We start from the raw sequence: 24,030 nt of genomic DNA, 5'->3' as shown, positions 1-24,030 counted from the left end.
ATGTGTCCATTTGTTATATATATATAATTTAATATATATATGTATATATAATTTAAATAAAGGATATCATTTACATGTCAATATTTTCAGTTTGACAGATGTCTAATTACATCTTGTTGTTTAAATACACATTACCCAAATTACAAATGACATTGAATGTCACTTCATATATTTAGTCACTTTTCAGTTTGGTTCATCTTTAAATTGCCTGAGTATATAATTTGCCCATTTTTATTTCATTTCACTTTTCTTTTTCAAAATTTATTTTAGGAGTGAGTTTTGTCAATAACAATGAAACTGAAAACTATTTCTTTGTTAGTAATATGTTTACAGATATCATTCCCAATATATTGCATTTAATTATCTTTATGGTTTTATTTTAAGAAATGTATATATTAAATGTATTAATTGACTTATCATATTATAAATTTATCAGTATGTTATTCATTATTTTTTAATTTATCAAGACATATTTATTTTTGTGGTTTGTTCTTTTTGCAACATTTAAGCAACTTGTGCTTACTTAATATTTTATTCTATTTTCAATTTTAAAATATTAACTATTTAATTTTTAACTAAGAATTTTAAAAAGAAAATTTATTTTATACAATTTCTTTGCATATTGCAGCAATTGTGTAACTTCAATCTTTTAGGTATGTATTTGAGAACATATGAAGATTAAATAAACAATTGGATAGTAAACATTGTTCAAACCACTGCTATTATGTACTAGGTCTTAAAATTATTTTGATTTCTTTCTGGGTTCCTTATTCTATTCATATACCCTGCCTATACCAATATACAACTTTTCAATCTCTATGGTTATAAAATATGGCTTAATATCTTATATATTTCTATGAGTAAATATTTCTCTTCTCTAATATAGCATCTTCTTTATTGATTTATTACCTATTGGTTGCTCTACTTTTTAAAAATTTTTCTGAACATGTTGCCAAGTTATCAGAAAGTATCATAATTTTAATTCAAAACATCATATACAGTGATGTGGACTCTGGCCAGCAGTGTCTGTGGTGTTGTGGATGAGATGGTACAGATTCACATGGACTACCCAAGTCCTGTGGAGAAAAAGGGATAGCTTGGCCACTCTCAAGAGGAGAGCACCCTTGCTTTGACAGGCTTTTATTGGCTTTCTAATAGCACACATCAAAGAAGGTGCTCATTCATTATGCTCAGGTTTGCTTTAGGTGATTACTTTTACAGACAACAAAGGAAAGGATGTTACTGATTATTTCTTACAGATTAACAAGAAAAAAATGTTGCAAGTGCAAGGGAAGGATGAGAGTGATTGGTCTGGTTATACTCTGTCCTTGGGAAAAAAAGCACAGGCTTCAGGAAGTTACTTAAAAGATATGCAGTAAGCATTTGCTGCTTCAACCCGGGGTAAGGGAGTTTTAGCAAAAGCGAGAATCAAAGCAGTGTATGTATAATGCAGGCCTGGTTTCCCATGGGAAAGCCAATCTGTGGATTTGGCTTCCTGTGTGCTGACACACGCTTATTGGATTTCCAATAGTGCTACATTTGCCATTCCATGTGGATAGGTTCCCTATAATACAGGGGTGGGAAAAAGTAGGTGCACAGCTGTTTACACAGAAAAAGACATGAAGATTATGATTATTACAATGGCTTTATTAACTCAACAAGATGTCACAATGGCACAGGGCACGTAGGTACTATCTTGTAAGTGCCATTGTTACATTCTGTGAATTAATAAAGCTATTGTAATAATTATAACCTACATGTCTTTTTCCTCACAAACACATTGTAAATCTAATTTTGCCCACCTCTATATGAACACCCACACACATATATGTTCTGTCATATATGAATGGAAATAAGCTATCGACCATATAGCTTTTTTTCCCAGCCATGAACATGGTATATTGACTGCTCTTTTATTAATTTTTCAGTTCTTAAGATAATTTCTTTTAATGATAAAAGGTTTAGAGCAGTGAGTAACTTTACATTGCTGGGAAACTATGAAGAGTATTGTTAATAGTTTACAATTATTGCTTTGTATGATGCCCTAAAACTTACATATGTCATTCATGAATTCTTTTACTGTGAGAAAGCAAACACAAATAGTTAATAGAGCTGAGAATGGTGGATGCTATGGGAACTGTAATCTTTGTGTTTAGAAATAAATCATTTAAATTATTTGGTCTTTTAAAATGGGCATACAATGTGTTTGAGTTTGAAAAACAAAGATTAAAGAGAGAAAAGGCCTTGTCAATAAATTTTTAGAATTTTTTCCATAAAATTCTTACTCATTTTTATTAAGACCAAGAATCTTATAGTTTAATTGACAGTGCCAACAGAATATTTCTAGATCAATTACTTGTTTGCTTATTACTACTATGCAAGTATGCTTTTAATTAGGCTTGTTGATTTTACATCCAGAATAGTGGCCAAAGTCTATAATCTAACACATAAAATCATTTTGGAATTTTATGTAAATAATTACATAACTAAAAATAAAATATATATATTTCTTACATTTAATTAATTAATTTATTAATTCTAATCATTCACTCAGAATTTAAATGTAATTCTTTTCCCATTAAACTGAATAATGCTGAGTGAAATACAATATACATCTTAAAGAAGTAGGATATTTTTCTTACACATATTTTTGCAAGTAGGCTTGATACCCCTTGTATAAGATACAGACAATGTTTTAGTTCTGGATAGATATTTAAGTAAATAAAAAAATCTGTTTTTGTGTTTATTCTCCCCTTCCATTCTAAAGATATTATTCCATGTTTTCTAGAATTCATTACTGCTGATAAAAACTCTACTGTCAATCTCATCACTTTTACAATTGTGGACAAATTTTTTTTTGGATTTTCTTTTTGTCTTTGTGCTTTGTCATTTTATGGCTCGTTGAACGTCCATTGTCTTCTTACCTAAAGAATCATGTCTTTTCTTAAAATATTTTTTATTTATTTATCTTTAGAGGGGAAGGGAAGGAGGGAAGGAGAGAAATATCAATGCATGGTTGCCTCTCGTGAGTCCCCTGCTGGGAACTGGCCTGCAATCGAGGCATGTGCCCTGACTGGGAATCGAACCGCGATCGTGTAGTTCACAGGCCCGCGCTCAATCCACTGAGCTACACCAGCCGGGGCCTAAAGAATCACGTCTTTCTTCAACCCTGCAACATTTCAGCCATATCTAATTGTCTTCTTTCCCCTGCTATATCTTCCTTTATGACACTCTTATTAGATGTACAACAACCTTTCTCATTTCCTATTATGAATATTTTGACCTATCTTTTAAATTTTTACCACTTTAATTCTATGTTTGCATTTTGAATTTCACTTAAATCTACCTTCTAGATTTTAACATTCTAAAAGCCTAATCTGTTATTTAATATTATGTTAGTTATTAATTTGAATGGTTATGTTGATTTTTAGGAGTTTTATTTTATTTTTTCAACTATTTCCATTTATTTTTGTTCATATTCTGAGTTCCTGACTCATCTTCTATGTATTTAGTCATTTTAAACATACTTACTTCAGATTATTGTTGTTTTCTTTATATGAAGATCTTTGTGTTTATTGGTTATGTGGATTCTCACATGAAATTTCTCCCTTTTTTTGTTTTATAAGTATTTTAATTGCAATGTCATTTTTAGTGGTGATTCTTTGTCTATGGGAGTTTCATATGCCTTAGTCATAAAAGTAGTCTTGATGCAGATGGATTTCTGACATTTCTTTGTGGACCTTATAGATTTCTATGAAACTGACTAATTCTTTGTGTATTAATTTTGTGTTTTCTCACTTTTCAGATATTTAGACTTCATAACCCTCAAGCTGAAGCAGCCCAGGAATGAGATTTCAGGTGTTCATAGATGGCTTTAATTCCCCTCCTTTCAAGAGATAGAACAGACAATTCCAAACTCCTTATCACCTACCCAATGGCTGTGTCATCCATCCTAGTGTACTTGTTAGAACCCCAGGCTCAGCATTTAGGAAATATATCTGGAACTAGAACACACATGGGTGCCCCTATCTGAATCATTACTTAATTCTCTGCTTTTAATTTCTCAACACTTACTTGTATATAGTCAAGTCTGGTTATATGTATTTTTTTAAAAAATTATATGGGAAGCTAAGAAAGAAGGAATTCCTACTTTTGTGACAGCATGGATGGAACTGGAGACTATTGTGCTAACTGAAATAAGTCAGTAGGTGAAAGACCAATACCATGTGACCTGGCTTATAAGGGGGATCTAGTGAACAAAAGAAACTAACGAGCAAAATAGAACCAGAGCAAAGAATCATGGAATAGACAGATTGCTGTAAGTGGGGAAGGAGAGGGCAGAACTGACTGCAAGAAAGTGAAGAGATTAGTCAAAGAACATATATAAAGACCCACGGACTGCGTATGGAAGTGGGGCATGGGCTGGGTGGAGGGGAGTAAAGGGGCAAAAAGTGGGGCAACTATAACAGCATAAACAATAAATATTTAAAAATACATATGGGTGCTGATATCAGGTGGGAAGCAGGGAAGGTATTTCCACAGGAGAACAGTTTTTCATATTATTAGAAACCTCCAAAAGTAATTTTTGTATGTAAATCTGTAAGTCTCATATTTATTTGGACAAAGCTCTTAAACATATTAATGTCTAAAATTTGAGTATCCTTAATAATAGTTACTAGAGTAAAGCACTTAGAGCAGAAACCCTTTAAGTTATTTGTTATTTCCCTATATTTTAAACATGTGCATAACTAAATAGTACTTGTTAAATTAAATACATGTACATTTATGTTCTAAAATAAAATTTTCTATAAGGAATGCAGAAGAGAAAATGTCTTAGCATTCATATTAAAATTTTTTCCTCCATGGGTATCATAAGTTCTTCTTTAATTAAAGGGACTTACAATACTTTAACATAAAAATATACCATAAATGATTGTTGCAAATGTTGAATGTACTTTTCTTCATTTGAGGTAATTCAGTAAAATATTTAAGATATTTAAGTTGGCAATGCCTCAAGTAAAACAGTGACTTTAAGTAACCTGGTGAAATTGTTCTGGGTACTAGAAAAATACATTTTCATTTACTATAAAGACAAATTCTAACTGACCATTTGAAAGCAACAAGTTTTTCCTTTAAAAAGTATTAATTCCTTCAAGGTGATATAAACAGTTGCCGATACATTTTCAGGAGAGATTAAGGGAAATATTGTTAAATGAAATATTTTTCATTGTATTTCTTACATATCCTAATAGGTAGACTCCTGGCCTGAATTGCAATCAAGTAATAATTAATGGCACACCAGTGGATTTACATAGGGCAGGCAGCAATAAAGAAAAGTGATAAGTTCTCATTTTGAAAGAATTTGACCTTTTATTAAATCTGTAAAGAAAAAAGGAGTTAACTCTCTGGCAGATTTCACAGGCCTCACTTAAGAAAGGCTATAATTATTATTATAAGAGCAAGCTGAGTCAATTTGGCTTCTGGAACTAGCGTTCCACTATACTTAGCAACCCTCTCAGTCTCCTGTTAAAGTCCTGCGCTGGGGCCCTCTGAAACACTCTCAGCACTGGATTTAGATTATAAAGAGAAATGAGTTGTAGCCATCGTTTAGAGAGAGAAATTGCATTGTAACACACTGAAAGAGTCTATGACTAGAAAGAAAATGGGAGGAAAATCCTTAAACCTCCTGATATCCTCCATTATTTTTATAAATATAGTGATGAAAAGGAACTAAGGAGACAATAACCACCCTAATTATAAAATATATTTCCATTAGCTGTGCTGGAAACCAAATCTCTTAAGAAAAAAATACTTCCATGTATTTTGTACATTTTTATTACATACTCCGCCATAAACTAAACACACACATTTTTAAAAAGAATAAAAACATTATAAGGAAAAAAAAACGTTTTCTATTGGAGTGAACAGTATTGATTTCTAGCACTGATCAAGCTGTGATTCAAATTAATGTGGTTGTTTTGTAGACTTCACATGAAATCCAGTCTAATTTCTTATCTTTTTCAACTGGCATAATTTAGTAGATTATGACCAACAATTTATTTTATGTTTTAGTGTTTAACCTAGTGGAAAAAGTATTGCTAATTTTTATTACTACTGTAGCTAGTTAAAAACAACTGTCTTCAATGAAAGACCAGCTATTCATTAAAGCAGTGATTCTTGGAAATTTGCATCATGCAGAGGCTTGTTAAATCAGAGCTTGCTTGGTCCCAGCTGCAAAGTTTCTTATTCCATAGCTACAGTTGGAGCAAGAGAATTTACATTCTTAACAAGTTCCCTGGTGATGTTCTTGCTGCTGGTCCTGCAGTGACAATTTGAGAACCATGGCCATAAAGAATAATAGTTCTTATACTATGACTGGGGAAAAATTACTTTGGGAAACTGTGAAATACTATACGGATCTCTTGGTTTGCTGTGTAGATATTATAGGATCCTGAAGAATTAAACCCATAATTTAAGTCTTTCTAAGTACTAGGGGCCAAGTGGTGTGTACATTCGTTTGTCATTTAGTTAGCTAATCATCATCTAGTTTCAACTGTGCACCAAGGACCACTCCAGGCCTCAGGGATACCATGGATGAATAGAACAGACCTGAACCCTTATATTCTAGCATGTTAAGTGGGGTGGGCAAGGCGACATTTATTGCTTGTAATAACAAAATGTTATAAATCTTACATGTTTCTAAAATAGCCCTCTATGCACTAGAATATCATACAGTAATGAAGTTATATGGCTACATGCACTGGTATGGAAAGATCAGGGCATATTGTTGAATGGGAAAAGCAAGTTACAAATCAGTGCAAAAAGAATGATACAATATGTGTGAAATCACAAAGTTAAAATGAAACTATGTATTTCTATGAATACATTTATATATATAAAGGGTCTGCAAAATATATATAAAATAATAACAAGGATGGGAACCAGTATTAAAAATATTTTGTTCTATTATTTTAAGAAAAATATCCATATACTTTAATGGGCTTAAAAATATTACAAAGTAGTAGATGAGACAATAGAAAATTGGACAAAATGCTCTTCTCCATACAAGAATGAAAATGACAAAATAAAATGACTAAATCTTAACCATATTAGTCACCAAGGAAATGCATATTAAAATATCCACAACATACTCATTAAGACATAGTATTAACGCAAGAATGAAAATAGGACAAGCTTTGCCACCTGGTTAGGAAATGATTGCCCAGGAAAGGTCAGACCTGGATTTCCAACCAGATATGGAAGAGTCCTCTGTACTCACTATCCAGAAACAGACCAAAAGAAATTATTTAAACAAGCCTACCACCTTCAGAGTCATCATGCTCACAAGGAATTACTCTCAAAACCAGCCGCTTACATTTTCCAGCACCTTCTTTTGTTTCAGATTTGTTCTAGTCTCCCCCCATCCAGCTTTTCTACCATATCAGCTTGATGAGAAATCGTTTCCAACTTCTACCACATAACTCTTCCCCAATGGTTTCGATTCTGTCCCTCATCTTATTATTTGGTAAAGGATTCTCTTTTTGACATGATTTACAGGAGACAACAAATGTAACACTACTCTCCTCATTCCCTTTCTATTTGAGTCTATTTATAATTAAGACACAGTCAGGTACATAGCAAAAAAAAAAATACCAGTAAATTTGACAACACTAATTAGAAAATTTTAGATCTGTCACCACAGATGTTTGCTAATATTTCACCCCAGAGTGAGATTTATGCTGCCAGACACTGCAACAGCTAGAAATTGCACTGAAGGCAACAGAGCTGGTCATACTGAATGTACTGAGTAGCCAAAGAGAAGAAAGACCACAGTGCAGACTCCTGTGAACAGGCCAGCCACTGGAAAGATAAATCAGAATTAGCTGAGCTCAGAAGGCTCAGTTCCTTTTCTCAAATTTGCCAGTCTGGAAAAGCTCTTGTCCTACTTAGGGTGAATTAGGAAAGGAAAGCTGAAAGATATACCTTATTGCATAATGTTGTGGTTCACAAACTTCAGGGAGCAACAAAATCATCTGGAGAGCTTGTTAAAACACAGACTGCTGGACTCCAGCACCAGAGGTTCCGATTCCACAGGTCTGGGGTGGAGCTGAAGGAGGTCTCAGAGCTCCCAGGTGACACTGATGCTGCTGGTATATAATCAAAGTTGAAGAACCACACTGATAGTGCATTAGAATCATCTGGAAGGTCTTTTAGAAAATACAGATGCATCAGCTCTACCCAACCAATTACATCTCAGTCTCTGAAGGTAGGGCCCTAGTCATTGGGATTTAATATTTTCCCCCTAGGGGAATCTTTGGATTGGCCTCAAATTTCATGTGTCTTTTTTTCCCTATAAAATAAAAGGCACATTTATAATTTTCATCAATAACTTCATTGATTGGGATATTTTGAGTATATCAGCTATCTCCCACAGGGTGTAACACTGATTATTCTCAATCAATGTCTTGATTTGATAGCTATCAACTCCCACTGGTCTACCCAACAATGGAGCATCGTCCAGCTAGAAACCTCCAGCAAGAAACTTCGCAAACCACTTTTGACACATTCAATCAGTCACAGAACCTTTTCCATATAGTACACAAATCTCTTTTTTGCATTTCAGTTGTGTTTTTACCTTTCTTGAAATAATAAAGCATAATATGCTGAAGATGTTGCTTATTTTCTTCCATCTTCAATATGAAATGGCTACACAAAGGTTCACCAATTTTGTTTTTTGTTCAGAATTGTTCTGAATGAAGTTAAAGACAATTAAGTGCTATCAGAGCCATTTTACAGAAAAAAAAAAACCAAGCAAACTTTTTGGCCAACCCAATAACGTTTAGGTATAGTTAATCATTGCATCTAGCAGTAGTGCTTTATATAAAAGTCACAGGAGAGGGAAATTTGGTTTCTCCTAAATTGTCTCTTAATTTTCTCCCAAATTTTAAACTCATACAACTTAGAGACTGGAAATAAATATTTCTGAAGACTCAGAGAAGAAAACAAGTTTGTATTCATAGCTTTTTTGCTATACACATAGAAATGTGTATACTTTGGGGGCATTGCATAGTGTCAGTTATATTTTCCCTCATTTAAATAAGAAAATGTTCTCATATTTATATAGAAAATAAATTTACCATATTAATTTACTAATTTAGCAAGTACCAAATTAAATTACTAATTTACTAATTTACTAAATTACTAATTAAATTACTAAAATTAATTAATTTTAGAAAATAATTATACTAGTATTTTAACTGTTCAGTTTTAAATTAGAAATTTACCAGAAGCCATAAAAAACACTGCTTTGAGGCACTTTTGTCTGGAATATTTGTATAAAATGCAGATAAACAATTTTAGCTTGGAATGATTACTTCATTCTTAAAAAGTATTTTTCTGTTTAATTATGAAATATATGCACTTGATATCAAGAGTGTTAATAAAGCAAATGCCTGAGAAACAATGAATAAATTCAGGATTGTAGCCTTGCCTTTGAAGCTTCAGAGGGTAACCATCACTGAATTACTTTGTAGGTAACTAATAGCCTATATTTCATATCTATCATCATTTCCGCATTTTCACAGTATTATCACATACTATGTTGTTTTCCAGAGTGGGTGTACAAACATTCCCCACAGCAGTGTGTGACTGTCCTCTTTGCTTGGCATCCTAGCCAATCTTTGTTATTGTACAAGAAATTGAAAATCCTTAAGGAGCCTATTTCATATAGTATACATTTTAATTTAATAGAGGAAGTAAATCTGACACAGAAATCAATTTATATAGTAAACAAATGAAGAGGCTAGCAAGTATAGAGTATTAAAATCTAAAAATGTTGGAGATGATTTATCTTAAGGGCCTTGAAAGAGTGTGAAGGTGTCTAATGTCTTTGGTCTTCCATGAAAATCCTCCTGTACTTCCTCCCACTCTGAGATTTTAATACAGGGAAAAGTGGATCACTTGCTTGGCAACGAACAAAATTGCAAAATCCTGCCTACCCCTAATTTGAAAGTTATGTGAGTCTGAAACCAATTACAAAAATTAGACTCACAGCACTTAGACACTGATGCCTCACTCTTCCTAATCTCATCAGCACGTACTGAGTGAGGTATGTGGTTATTTTCTCATGTTTGGGGGGATATCAAGATGCTCTATCACTTGGTAATAAAACCCAAATTTGTAGTGTGGCTTACTCTATATCTTTATAAATAGCTCCATTCTCTATATTTTAGCTTTGTTGTCTTTTCAGATTCTCAAACGTACCATGTTATTTGGCCTTTTGTTAAATAGTACATGCTGTTCTCTCTCTGTAAATAAATCCACACTTTGAAGTATGTCAGTGAATGAGTGGATGCTGATGAAACATCATGGATATTACCGTTTACATTTGCGATGCTTTAAACTTTGTCCCAAGGGACCTACATGTTCCCGGTTCCTCTTAACGTTAAAGCAGGACCTGTGACATCTTTTGGCCCATCTGACATCTAAACACTTCAAAGTAGCTTTTTGAAAACTTAATGCAGCTAATTTCTCTTGCCTTCCTTCTTTTTATTAAAAAATTAATATTTTCCTTTACACGAATTTTCCTCTAGTTTGTGTTTCATGTATAATGTTATATGAAAATAATATTGCTTAGATCTTCTTGCCCCTTAATGATGATATCTTCAATATTTATGCAATTTACTAAATTTTATACTGATGCATGCTGATTTTACCTGTAAAACTTGAAAACAGTAGTAGATATTATTTTGGTATGTGCTTATATTTCATTTTATTTCAGGATTTGCATATGTTTGCTATACTTTTTTCTTGTTTGTATGAGATAAATGATGAAACACTCCTATAATACCAGTTACTTCTTAAGTGCTTGCACTGGGATTGGTGTTTTATAGATATGATCCCATTCATTCCTCACAATGACACTGTAAGCCAGAAACAGTTATCCTCAATTAACACAGGAGGACATTGACCTCAAAGGTTAAGTAATCTGTTTAAGATTGCATTACTAATATAAATAACCCTGGCAGGCCTGTTGAGTATAAGCCAACCTCTTAGCCACTAAATTTTGCATCTCAATATTTTTAGAAATATTCACACCCACAAAGTTTTATTGGCACATTTTCCTTATATATTTTTGCTTCTCTGAAATTTTTATAGCCTCCTCACTCATTACAATATATCCAACTTTGAAACCAAACCAGTATTTCCTTTTTAAATTACATGATGAGACAGACAGACAGATGGACAAATAGACACAGAAGTACTGAGTTTTTCTGATCTTTTTGGTTTGTGATGTTGTAGTTTTTTAAAAGTTCTAAATTATACAGTTATGATGAAGATGTAGCCAAGCTGGTCAGGTGTGGAGAGTGTCTCTCTCTCTCTCTCTCTCTCTCTCCATTCTTCCTTCTTTTCCTCCTTCCCTCCTCTCCTCCTGCTCTCTCACCTTAAAACTATAAGCACTGACCATGGGAGGGGTTATATACCAGGTATGATCATTTAAAAGCCAACAGATTATTTGCAAGAGTTTTCCCCATCACACTTTGAAATTTGAGAAAGCTTTCGGTTTTGTATAAAGGGCATTGAATAATGTAGTAAAATGTATCTTTATATACAGCTTCATAGCAAATACACGCAAAATTTTTTCTTATAACAAACCCTGGTAAAATGTGATAGTCTACAATATTGTGCATTATCCTTTTATCAGGCTTTGCCTAATACTGGAGAGTGAATCTGAAGGGAAAGAGAAAGGGTTTCTTGCTCAGACTCTCATGCTTGAAAGAGGGATGTTTAAACTAAATGGTATGTTCTTACTGCCCTTGAAACAGTTCTGCCTTTGTTGTTCACATACTTGTTCACAGTGCTTTTTAAAAAGGACTCAGCAGGCTTTAAGGTAACTACTGTGGTCTGACAGTTAACCAAGTTTTCTCACACCATGGGGCCATTTATACTTATAATTGAGCAATACTGTTTATTTTTGTAAAATGTACAACTGTATACTTAGGGGCAATAGTAAGTATTGAGTTCTCTGACAGACCTTTATTTTCTTATGAAATAAATCTCAGTCTAGCATACAGCAAGAAAATTAAAAACCAACTTCTGGTCAAGATGGAGGCGTAGGTGAATGGCGCTCACCTCCTTGCACAATGACAGCAAAAATCACAACTAGATCACAAAACAACTATCACCCAGGATTGTCAGAAAATCAAGCTCTATGGAAGTACTACAACCAAGGAATTAAGTCATATTTATCAAGATGAGTAGGAGGGGTGGAGAGGTGGAGATGTGTGGAGAGGCTGAGATGTCTGGAGACACAAAACAGGTGGTTCCACACCCATGTGTGGTAAAAAAAAATCAGGAGGAGTACCTCAGGAGGGAGCGATCCCAATCCCACACCAGTCCTCCCAGACCAGGTTCCCAGTGACAGAAAGAGAAGTCCTCATAATTTCTGGATATAAAAATAGTGGGGGTTGTGGCAGCAGAAGATACTGAGGGATTCTCAGGATCCTCTTAAAAGATCCACAGTGGATTTAGGACTTACACAGACTTATTCCTGTTGGGCTCCAGCACGGGGGCAGCAGCTGGAAGGGGGCAGTGGCATGCAGAGAGAAACTGAAGGGTCTAGCACAGTGCAAGTGCTGGGGAACAGCTTCCTCTCAGACAGAACTCTAGAGGCCAGACAGCAGCATTGTCCCTTTTCTGAACCCTCCCCCACACAAAACCACAGAGTGGTGACAACATATTGGAGACTCCACCAACCTGGTTCACATGGGCTGCCCCACCAAGGTGATTACTTAAGGCTCCACCCCATGTAAAATATGGGTGGGCTTTCCTTCGATAGACTATGCTACAAAAATAGGGAGTTAAAGTAGCTCTACCTAATACATAGAAACAAACACAGGGAGGCTTCCATGAGGAGACAAAGAAATATGGCCCAAATGAAAGAAAAGAGCAGAACTCCATAAAAAGGATTAAACAAAATGGAGATAAACAATCTGACAAATGCAAAGTTCAAAACACTGGTTATTAGAATGCTAAAAAAACTCAGGTACTTTGATAGCATTAAAAAAAAAACAGAAAGAAATGAGGGTTATGTTAAGTGAAATAAATAAAAATTTACAGAGAGCCAACAGTGGAGTGGATGAAGCCAAGTATTGAATCAATGATTTGGAAACAAGGAAGAAAAAACATTCAATCAGAAAATCAAGCAGGAAAAAGAATCCAGAAAAACCAGGATAGATTAAGGAGCCTCTGGGACAACTTCAAATGTACCAACATTTGAATCATAGGGGTGTTGAAAGAAGAGAAAGAGCAAGAAATTGATAACATATTTGAGAAAATAATGGAAGAAAAATTCTCTTACTTGGTGAAGGAATGACACATACAAATCCAAGAAGCACAGAGAGTCCCCCAAAAAGATGGATGCAAGATAAACACACCAGGACACATCATAATTAAAACGCCAAAGGTTAAAGACAAAAAGAGAAACGAAAGCAGCAAGAGAAAAGCAGAGAGTTACCCACAAGAGAATTCCCATAAGATTGTTACCTAATTTCTCAAAAGAATCCTTGCAGGCAAGAAGCGACTGTCAAGAAGCATTCAAAGTGTTGAAATCAAGATTACTCTACCCAGCAAAGCTATCATTTAGCATGGAAGGGCAAATCAACTGCTTCCCAGACAAAGTCAAGAAAGCTAAAAGAGGTCATCATCACCAAACCATCATTATATGAAATGCTAAAGAGAGTTATGTAAGAAAAAGAAGAAGATCAAAACTATGAACACTCAAATGACAATAAATTCACAACTATCAAAACTGAATCTAAAACACGAACTGAACTAAGCAAGCAAGCAAAAAAGAAACAGAATAATAAAATATGGAGATAATTTGGAAGGTTATCACCTGGGAAGGGGAAGGGAGAAAATGGGGGAAAAGGTTCAGAGATTAAGAAGCATAATTGGTAGGTACAAAATAACTAGGGGGATTTCAAGAATAATAAAGAAAATGGAGAAGCCAAAGAATTTATATGCACAACCCAGCAACATGGACTAAGTGTGAGGGTTGCTGGAGGGAAAGGGGGTACCAGGTGGAAAGGAGCAAAACAGGAAAAATTGGGAGAACTGTGAGCACATAATCAATGAAGTATACCTTTAAAAAGTTTCCTATAAATGCAATATTTGTCATACATCAGTTTATAAATAATATATTCTGAGTCTATGTTGATGGATTATGCTTTCAGAGAATGCTATTATTTATGCATGATCAATAAACATTACAGATCAGTCATTAATGTGTAGTAGAAACAATGAATGTAGTCTTTCAGTAGGTGAGAAACACAATTGGGAGATAAAATAGTATAATTAAAAAAATTCTTGCTAAATAATAGCAAGTTTTTTCCTTCTGAAAAAAGGTTATTCTCTTACATTCCCTTTAGATGGTAGAAGCAAGGGATATAGTTATATCAATAAACACACTTTTATATATTTTTTGATGTTAGCTTTACAAATTTCTCAATAATACTCAAGTTCTAAAAGAAATCTGACACTCACCAAAAAAACAAAAACAAAAACAGATTAAGAAGAGAAGAAACTAAAGAAGTGTCAGAATTATTGCAGTTATTACTAACTACAGAATATACAAATTTTTATTTGTTTCAAATTGTAAGTTTTGGATAAATATAATTTTAGCATTTATTGGCCAAATATACTATTAAAATCTTTGTGAAATGAATCACAAAAGCAGATAATTTTCTTTTTGTACAGTAGCCTGCATAGCAGTCTTAATGTTGTTCACATAGTATTTTTTAATGATGTGATTTTTGTAAAGACACTTTCCCTAGATGCTAATGTGGATATTATTAGGATGTGCTTATTGTACATGAGAATAATAACCACCCAGATAGTAAGACTTTCTCTGCATTGAGAGTTTAAAATCTATCTTTTATTTTATATTTTTGGAGATAAGGAGTGGGAGCAAGAGAGCCAGAGACAGAGAAACATCAATTTATTCTTCCACTTACGGATGCAGTCACTGGTAGCGTCTTGTATGTACTCTGACTAGAGGCTGAACCCACAACCTTGGCACACGGGGATGACACTAACCAGCTGAGCTATCTGGCCAGGCCCAAATTCTGTCTTCTTCAACACATTTTAATGGCAAAAAGAGAGATCTTAACCTAACTTTATACTTCAAGTAAATACAAAAGAAGGCAAAGCCCATATTTAGCAGAAGGAAATAAATAGCAGCAATAATGCAATAGCAACTAGAAAACAATAGAAAAGATCAATGAAAACAAGAGCTGCTTTTCAAAAAGATAAACAAAAATGACACATCTCTATATAGACTAAGAAACAAGAGAGAATACTCAAATAAAATCAGAAGTAAAAGAGGAGCCATTACAACTGATACCACAGAAATAAAGAGTTATAAGAAACTATAATGAACAAGTATATGCCAACAAATTGAATAACCTAGAAGAAATAGGTAAATTCTCAAAAACATATGACTTATAAAACCAAATCTGGAAGAAACAAAAAATCTGAACAGAACAACAATAATTAAAAAGATTGAGTCATTTTTCAAAAACCTCCCAAATGTACAAAGCCCAGAACTAGATGACTTCACTGGTCTATTCTGCAGAATATTTAAAGAAAAACCAGTGCCAGTATTTCTCAAACTATTCCAAAAATTTGAATGGGGAAAATGCTGCAAAGCTCATTTTATAATGCAGTGCTTCCCTGATACAATTCAGCTAATCTCACTACAACAACAACAAACTAAAGGTCAATATCCTTGATGAATATAGGTGCAAAAATTCTCAACAATATATTAGCAAACCAAACTCAATAGAACTTTAAAAGCATTATTCACCATGGTCAAGTGGTGCTTATTTCTAAAATTCAAGGGTGGTTTAACATATGCAAATCAGTAGGTGTGACACACCACACTTACAGAGTAGCATTTACATGATCATCTCAATAGGTGCAGAAAAAGCATTTTACAAAATTTAATATCCTTTCATGATAAAAGCTCAACAAATTCAGTGTAGAAGGAGCATATGGTTCTGCATGTTAGAGGCTATATGTGACACATCCACCACTAACATCATACTTGAGATGTTGAAACTTTTCCTCTGATATCAGAAATAAATCAAAGATGCCTACTGTTACCATTCCTACATAACATACTACTAAATGTCTGAGGCAAAACAGGAAAGAAAAACAAATAAAAGGCATTTGAATCATAAATAAAGAAGTAAATTTTTTTCTTTCCTGATACAATTTTATCCACAGAACATCCAAGCAACTCCACTAAAATCTGTTAACATCTTATAAATAAGCATAGTACAATTCTAGGATACAAAAATGAACATAAAGAAGTCAGTTGTTTATCTATACACTAACAATAAACATCTGACAAAGAAAACAACCCCATTTATAATAGCATCCAAAGTGATAATTACTTAGAAATTATTTAACCAAAGAGATGAAAAATCTGTACACTGAAAATTATGACTTTGATGAAAATAGAAAACACAAATAAATGAAAATTAATGTGTTCAATAATTAGAAGAATTAATGTATTTAAATGTCCATATTATAAATAGTAATCACTATATTCAATATAATTTCTAAATGTTTTAATGGTATTTTTTACAGAAATATAAAAAACAATAAATGAAACAAAACAATCCTGATACTTGTATGGAACTGTGATAGACTCTGAATAACCAAAGAAGTCCTTAGAAAAACAAAGCTGTAAACATTACACTTTCTCATTTGAAACTATATTACAAAGTTATAATAATTAAAACACTATGACAATTTTTCATTAAAATTGTGAAGACTTAAAAGTGTGAAAAACAAGCTATAGACTAGGGAAAAATCATGTGCAAATCTGTATCTGATAAAGGACTTACATGCAGAATATTTAAAAAACACAACACTCAGTAATGAGAAAACAAACAACCCACCTAAGCAATGGAGAAAAGATATGAAAAACACTTCACTGAGGAAAATGTATGGGGAGTAAATAAGCACATGGAAAGGTATTTGGCATTGTTTGTCATTAAGGAAGTATAAATTAAAAACACAAGACACTACCACTATACGGCTATTAGAAAGATTGAAATGAGAAGGTGTTATGCTGAGTGAAATAAGCCAGGTGTTGAAGGACAAATACCATATGATCTCACCTCTAACAGGAAGCTAAACAACAAAGCAAACAAGCAAGCAAAATATAACCAAAGACACTGAAATAGAGAACAGGCTGACAGTGACCAGAGGGGAGAGGGGAGGGAATTTCAGGGGAAATAAGGGAGGGATTTAGAGGAACCTATATAAAGGATACATGGACAACAACTGAGAAGGGGGGAAATGGGAGGGAGGGGGGAGGATGGGGGGTGGGATGGGATGGGAGTAATAGACAGAAAACAGTACTTGAAAAATAAATAAATAAAAAAATTGGGAAAAAAAAGAAATGAGAAGGTGTTGGTGAGGATGTGGAAGAGCTGGGAGTCTTGTGTACTATGGGTGGAAGTGTTAATGATGGAACTACTTTAGAAAAGTTTTCTCTTCTAAAATTTAAACAAATATGCAGCATATGATCTATCTACTTGACTCATAGGTGTTTACTGAAGAAAATAAAATAATATATTCTACAGAGATTTGAACACCAGTATGCATAACCAAAATCTGGATATAAGTGAAATATCCATTCATAGGTAAATGGTTAAATGGACTGTGGAATTTACATAAAATGGAATAACTAAGCAATAAAAAACCATGAAGCTACAGTATAAGTTATAATGCTGATAAATCTTAAAAAAGAAAAAAAATATTCTGAGTGAAAGAAGCCAGACAAAAATTGTATGTTCTATTTATAGGAAATTCTATACAATGAATTTTTTCTTATGACAGATCAGTGTTTGCTGGGGTGTGAGTGGAGAATATTGGTAGGGAGGGATTACAGAGAGGCACAAAACAGATTTTCTTTAGTGATGGTTATGTTCATTATCTTGATTGCATTGGTGGTTTTACAGATGTACATGAGATCTGTCTGGAAAAAGTCCAGCCATGGTTTTTTTCAATACTTTAAAATTTTATTGTTGTTCAAGTACTGTTTTCTGCCTTTTCCCCCACTTCTCCCTCCCATCCCAGCCATCCCTACTTCCCTCCCCTGATTCCACCCACCCTTGGTTTTGTCCATGTGTCCTTTACAGTTGTTCCTGCAAAACCTTCACTCTTTTTTCCCCTTTATCCCCTCCCATCTCCCTTCTGGTTACCATCTGTTTGCTCTTAATTCCAATGTCTCTCATTGTATTTTTCTTGCTTGCATTGTTAATATAATGAGAATGGTTTGCACAACATCAGTGTAACTTGGTAGCCAAGAAGAGTGGACTGGAATGCACATACATGAACAATGATGACTTCACTGTAGTAGTCAATGGGGGTGGTAGATACTGTTGAGTGAGAATGTATACTGTGCGGGTGTTGCATTTAAAATGACTGAATGAGTACAGCAATTAATCTGAATCAATTTTTTCATTAAGCTTGAACATTCTTTCTTGGAACATATTCAGATGATTCAGAAGGCTATAGATAAGGGCAACTGGTGATTGGCAGCTTCATCATAACAATGTGCCAGTTCAGCATCACGTCTCATGAAGAATTTTTTGGCAAGACATCAAATCACTCAGGTGACTCAGCCCTTCAATAGCCCAGATTTGACACCCTGAGCCTCCAGGCTTTTCCCAAAACTAAAATCGCCTTTGAAAGGGAAGAAATTTCGGACTGTTGATGAGATTCAGGAAAATGAGATGGGACAGCTGATGGTGATTGGAGAACTGTATAGGGTCCCAAGGTGCCTACCCTGAAGGGAACTAAGGTCATTGTTTTATGTATAATGTTTCTTATATCTTGTATCTTCTTCAATAAATGTCTCTATTTTTCTATTTCTTTTTAATTTAAACTTTATTTAATATTTTTCTATTACCATATAGTCTCTTTATACTCTGCCCCCTGGATACTTTCTGGACAGGTCTCTATATCTATAAAAACTTAACAAATTATATACTTTAAATATGTACATTTTTCCTTGACTGGTGTAGCTCAGTGGATTGAGTGCAGGTCTGTGAACCAAAGGGTCACCAGTTCGATTCCCAGTTAGGGCACATGCCTGGGTTTTGGGCCAGATCCCCAGTAGGGGGTGCAAGAGAGGCAACTGCACATTCATGTTTCTCTCCCTCTCTTTCTCCTTCCCTTCCCCTCTCTTTAAAAATAAATAAATAAAATAAAATATATGTAAATTTTATGGTATGTCAATTATATTTCAAATAAAGCTGTTTAAAAGAAAGGAACATTAAGGGGAAACTTCTTTCTACTTTCAGCTTCTTGCTAACTCTTAATAATGTAAGTTTAAAATGGCAACTAAAAAAAAAATCAGTGTGATACTGGCATAAAAGTGGACACATTGACCAATGGAACAGAATAGAAAGGCCAGAAATAAACCTCTAAGTAAATGGTCAACTAATACTTGAGAAAGAAACAAAAAATATTCAAGCTGGAAAGGATAGTCTCTTCAATAAATGATGGTAGGAAAACTGGAGAAAATATACAGAAGAATAAGATTAGACCACTATCCTATACTTCCCACAATAACTAACTGGAAATAAAATAAAGATTTAAACATAAATTCTGAAGGTGCAAAACTCCCAGAAAAATGTATGGAGTAGAAACTCCTCGGCACTGGCCTTGCAATGATTTTTTTTTATGACATCAAAACCAGAAGCACCAAAGAGGAAAAATAAATGACTGGAGTTGAATCAAACTAAAACCTTGGCACATAAGAGGAAACCAGAAATAGAGTGAAAAGGCACCCTATGGAATTAAATAAATTATTTGCAAACCATCTGTCTGATAAAAGAAATATCTAAACTATGTAAGGAACTCATACAACTCAATAGAAAACAAAAACAAATAATGTGATTATATGATCTCACCTATAAATCAAACCTAATCAACAAAACAAACAAGCAAGCAAAATATAACCAGAGACATTGAAGTTAAGAACAAACTGACAGTAACCAGAGGGAGGAATAATGATGTGGGGGAAGGGAGAAGGGTTTTCAGGGACGTCTCTAAAGGACACATGGACGAAACAAAGTGGGTGGCAGGGGTGCAGCGGAGTGGTGGTGGGGGAAATGGAGACAACTGTACTTAAAAAAAGAAAATAGGGCAAACTCATTTTTATTATTATTTTATAAATAATTAGTTTTCCTGTTAGTTTAACAAACATACAGAGATTTTCCAGTTTTTAGCTAAGTAAAAACAATATCTTTGAAAAACAACTGCAAAAATTTTTCAACCGTATTAAAAAAATGCCAAGAATACATACATTATTATACCTATTTCCTGATTTTGTTTAAAAACAAAACAAATACTGCCTTCCATCAAGTAAAGATGTTATAAATTTTACTACATAGTTATGAAATATTTATTTAATTAGTGAAGAAACTTTATTAGGTCTTATGCTTCAAGCATTATATATCTAAACATTCTATTCAACTTCTGCTTTCTCCAAGCAGTCCAAAAATATGAATATTTTTATTTTGATAAAGCATTTCCATGGATTTTATTTTTCATGCACAGTTATTCTGCTCTTGTGTGGCATTCACTTAGATCAAATGGGCTTAGTTCCTATGGCAAGTAAAACTCTGGTAGGACAGTCTTCCCATTTTAGAGCTTGTTCCAGGTATTCATATATTATGTTTTGAGCAGTCTCCCACCATTCCTCAAAATAGACCTGGACGATGAATTTTGCCAGCATCTAAGTCTTGTTCATTTAAAAATATCAAATAATTTTATTTGAATCATTAATTTAATTGAAGATGAATCTTAATTTACTTTTTCCAAATTAATATGGAAGAGAGGTGTAGGTGAACAATTTGTGTTGAATACTAACGAAATAATCTATTTTTGTTCAAAAAAACATTTTGACATTATTCTGAGGTGCAATTTCATTTTATCAGTTTCTCCTCAAAGAGCTTGTGACCCTGACTAAATAGAAAAGCAAAACAGAAAACAAAACATAATTATCTAAAACATAGGTTGTATCAGTAAATAAGTTTTAGAAAATTATAATTTGGGGCAGACTGCCTAGAGAAGCTAATTTCAATTTAAGCTTGTGACCAAATAAAACAATTATGTATGATACAAAAATGCCAAAGGCATTTTAATTACTTTTCCAAAGTTAGGGAATTTCATGCTATTTATATATTTAGTCATTGAGCTTTATTTTCACTTTTAAATAAGAATATTATATGTTGAATACACTTTAATTGAAAAAAATGGCCTGATCTTAATGTTCAAATTACTGAAAAATAATTACCTTTAATTTTAGTTCTTCTACTTTAATTTATTGTGTTTATTCAGCTTTTAAGTATAATTAAAAGATACATTTTTTTTTCAAAAATAACTTTATTCAACAACATATTCACTGTTTTGTTCCACGACTTCTTTTCATATTCCGGGCAGCTTCATAGTTTCATTTTTTTAAGATTTTATTTATTTATCTTTAGAGGGGAAGGGAAGGAGAGAGAGGGAGAGAAACATCAATGTAAGGTTGCCTTTCGTGCGTCCCCTGCTGGGAGTTGGCCTGCAGGGAACTGGCCTGCAACCCAGGCATGTGCCCTAACTGGGAATTGACCCACAATCCTCTGGTTTGCAGGCCTGTGCTCAATCCACTGAGCTACACCAGCCAGGGCATCATCTTCCCCAAACTTTTTATCTTTTTGAACAAAGAATTGTTCCAGGTGTTTTTGCAGTCTTCCAGGGCATTGAAATTTTTTTCATTAAGAGAATTCTGTCAAGACCCAAAAAAGTAAAAATCCAAAGGTGTGAAGTCTGGTGAATCCGCTGAATGAATCAGAATTTCCAAGCCAAGTTGTAACAATTTTTTCCTGGTCATCAAAGAAACATGTGACCTTGCATTATCCTGATGGAAGATTATGTGTTTTTGGTTGACTAACGCTAGATGCTTTTCATCAAGTGCTGCTTTCAGTTGCACCATCAAACCATCTGTCTGATAAAGGAAATATCTAAAATATGTAAGGAACTCATACAACTCAATAGAAAACAAAAACAAATAATGTGATTATATGATCTCACCTATAATGGACAATGGTCCCCACACCATTGTCCATGACCATGGTCATTTGTGCACGTTCTTTGACTAGCCCCTTCCCTTCTTTTCCACCATTATCCCCCTTCCCCCACCCCTCTGGTTGCTGTCTAAATAGTAGCAGTTTGGTTTTCTGGAACGAGCTCATAATGGAAGATCCCCTTCCAATACAACCACACACATATCACCTACTTCGGATGAAGACTGGACTTTGGTGTGGTTGGTGGGCGTTCATTTCACTTGCCTCGTGGTCTCTTCTACTCCACATTATTGTAAACTATCCACTTTTCATTGCCTGTCACAATTTGTTTTAAAAATGGAACATTTTCATTATGTTTAAATAGAGAAAAGCATGTAGAAACTTTGTCAAGAAGGTTGTATTTGTTAAACTTGTGTGGAACTCAATCATCAAAGTGATTATCATAAGCAAGGGGGTCAAATAGTTTTCGACACTTGATTTAGCTGTTTCGAGTATGTTGGCTATCTCCTGTGATATAACATTGATTGTTCTCAATTAATACCTCGATTTTTTTATTAATTGTATTTTTTCCATTACGATTTGTTCTCTTTATAATCCCGTTTCTACCCACAATCACCACACTGTTGTCTGTGTCCATGAGTCCTTTTTTTCTTTTTGCTCAGTCTCTCCACCCATCCCCTCTTAGATGTTGTCCTGCTCTCTATCTATGAATCTGTCTCTATTTTGCGTGTTAGTTCAGTTTGTTCATTAGGTTCCACATATGAGTGAGATAATATAGTGCTTGTCTTTCTGTGACTGGCTTATTTCACTTAGCATAATGTTCTCCATGTCCATTTGTACTATCCCAAAAGAGAAAATTTTCTTCTATTTTTTTAACCTCTGAATAGCATTCCATTTTGTAAATGTCCCATAGTTTGTTTTACCCACTCATCCACTGATGGACATTCGGGCTGTTCCATACCTTGGTGATTGTAAATTTGAAGTTGGTAGACCAACTTCAACTGGTCTACCTGATCATGGAGCATTGTTCAGCAAGGTATCTCCAGCATGAAACTTTGCAAACCACTTTTGACACATTCAACCAACCAAGTCACAGCAACTTCTTCATACACTGCATTTTTTTAATATTTCAGTTGCATTTTTATCTTTCTTGAAATAATAAGGCATAACATGCTAAAATGTGTATTTTCTTACATCTTCAGTATTAACGTGGCTACACAAAAATATACCAATTTTGATGTTTTTTTAGTGCATGCTGATATGACAGCTGTCACAATACAAGCTAACAAAATTATTTTGAATGAAGTTAAAGACAACTAACTACTACTAGAGCTATCATACAGAAAAATAAAAGAACAGATTTTTTGGACAACACAATATCTGGGTGATATAATGTAATTAGTAAGAAAACTTTGGTTAATAGGGGCTTATAGTAAATATGTCTCATGCAACTCTGAAATCACATAGAAAAGAGTATTAAGATTGCTGTAGTGAAGTAGGTATCAGAAATATTTGTTGTTTAATATGACTGGAATCCACTCATAATATAAATTATTACATTTTTGAATCACTTCAAAAGACAATATTGATGGAGACCTGTTTCATTTTCCTCTTCATGCTTTTCTTGGATATTGATGAAATAGTATCTCAATCTGAAGTGAATGTTTAATGCCAATTCAGATAGGGTCCTTCTTTTTCTTTTCACCATTGTACCACTTCCTTGTGATATGTGATACACGGTATTGAGATGGACTGATATAGTTAATGAGAGGTGACTAAAGGCAGTAAGATACCAGGTTCTATCAATACTAGATGTGAAATGGAAATCTATACAAGTTGAATTCAAAGGAGGCATCTTTCATTTAAGCTTTTGCTT

The 24,030-nt window shown here is 33.8% G+C and overlaps 1 long non-coding RNA gene across 1 annotated transcript; it reads left to right on the top strand.

The window, feature by feature from the left end:
- Nucleotides 1-23,228, top strand: LOC118977415 (uncharacterized). Its single transcript, XR_005064528.1, has 4 exons — nucleotides 1-12; nucleotides 1,236-1,238; nucleotides 7,935-7,939; nucleotides 23,145-23,228. It is a non-coding gene; the product is annotated as an uncharacterized LOC118977415 (long non-coding RNA).
- The last annotated feature ends 802 nt before the right edge of the window (nucleotides 23,229-24,030 follow it).

The sequence above is a fragment of the Sturnira hondurensis genome, unplaced genomic scaffold (assembly GCF_014824575.4).
Source record: "Sturnira hondurensis isolate 20B ecotype Veracruz unplaced genomic scaffold, ASM1482457v3 Scaffold0021354, whole genome shotgun sequence".
NCBI classification, from domain to species: Eukaryota; Metazoa; Chordata; class Mammalia; order Chiroptera; family Phyllostomidae; genus Sturnira; species Sturnira hondurensis.
Note: the sequence above shows the minus strand (reverse complement) of the source record. Positions and strands in the feature narration are given on the sequence as shown.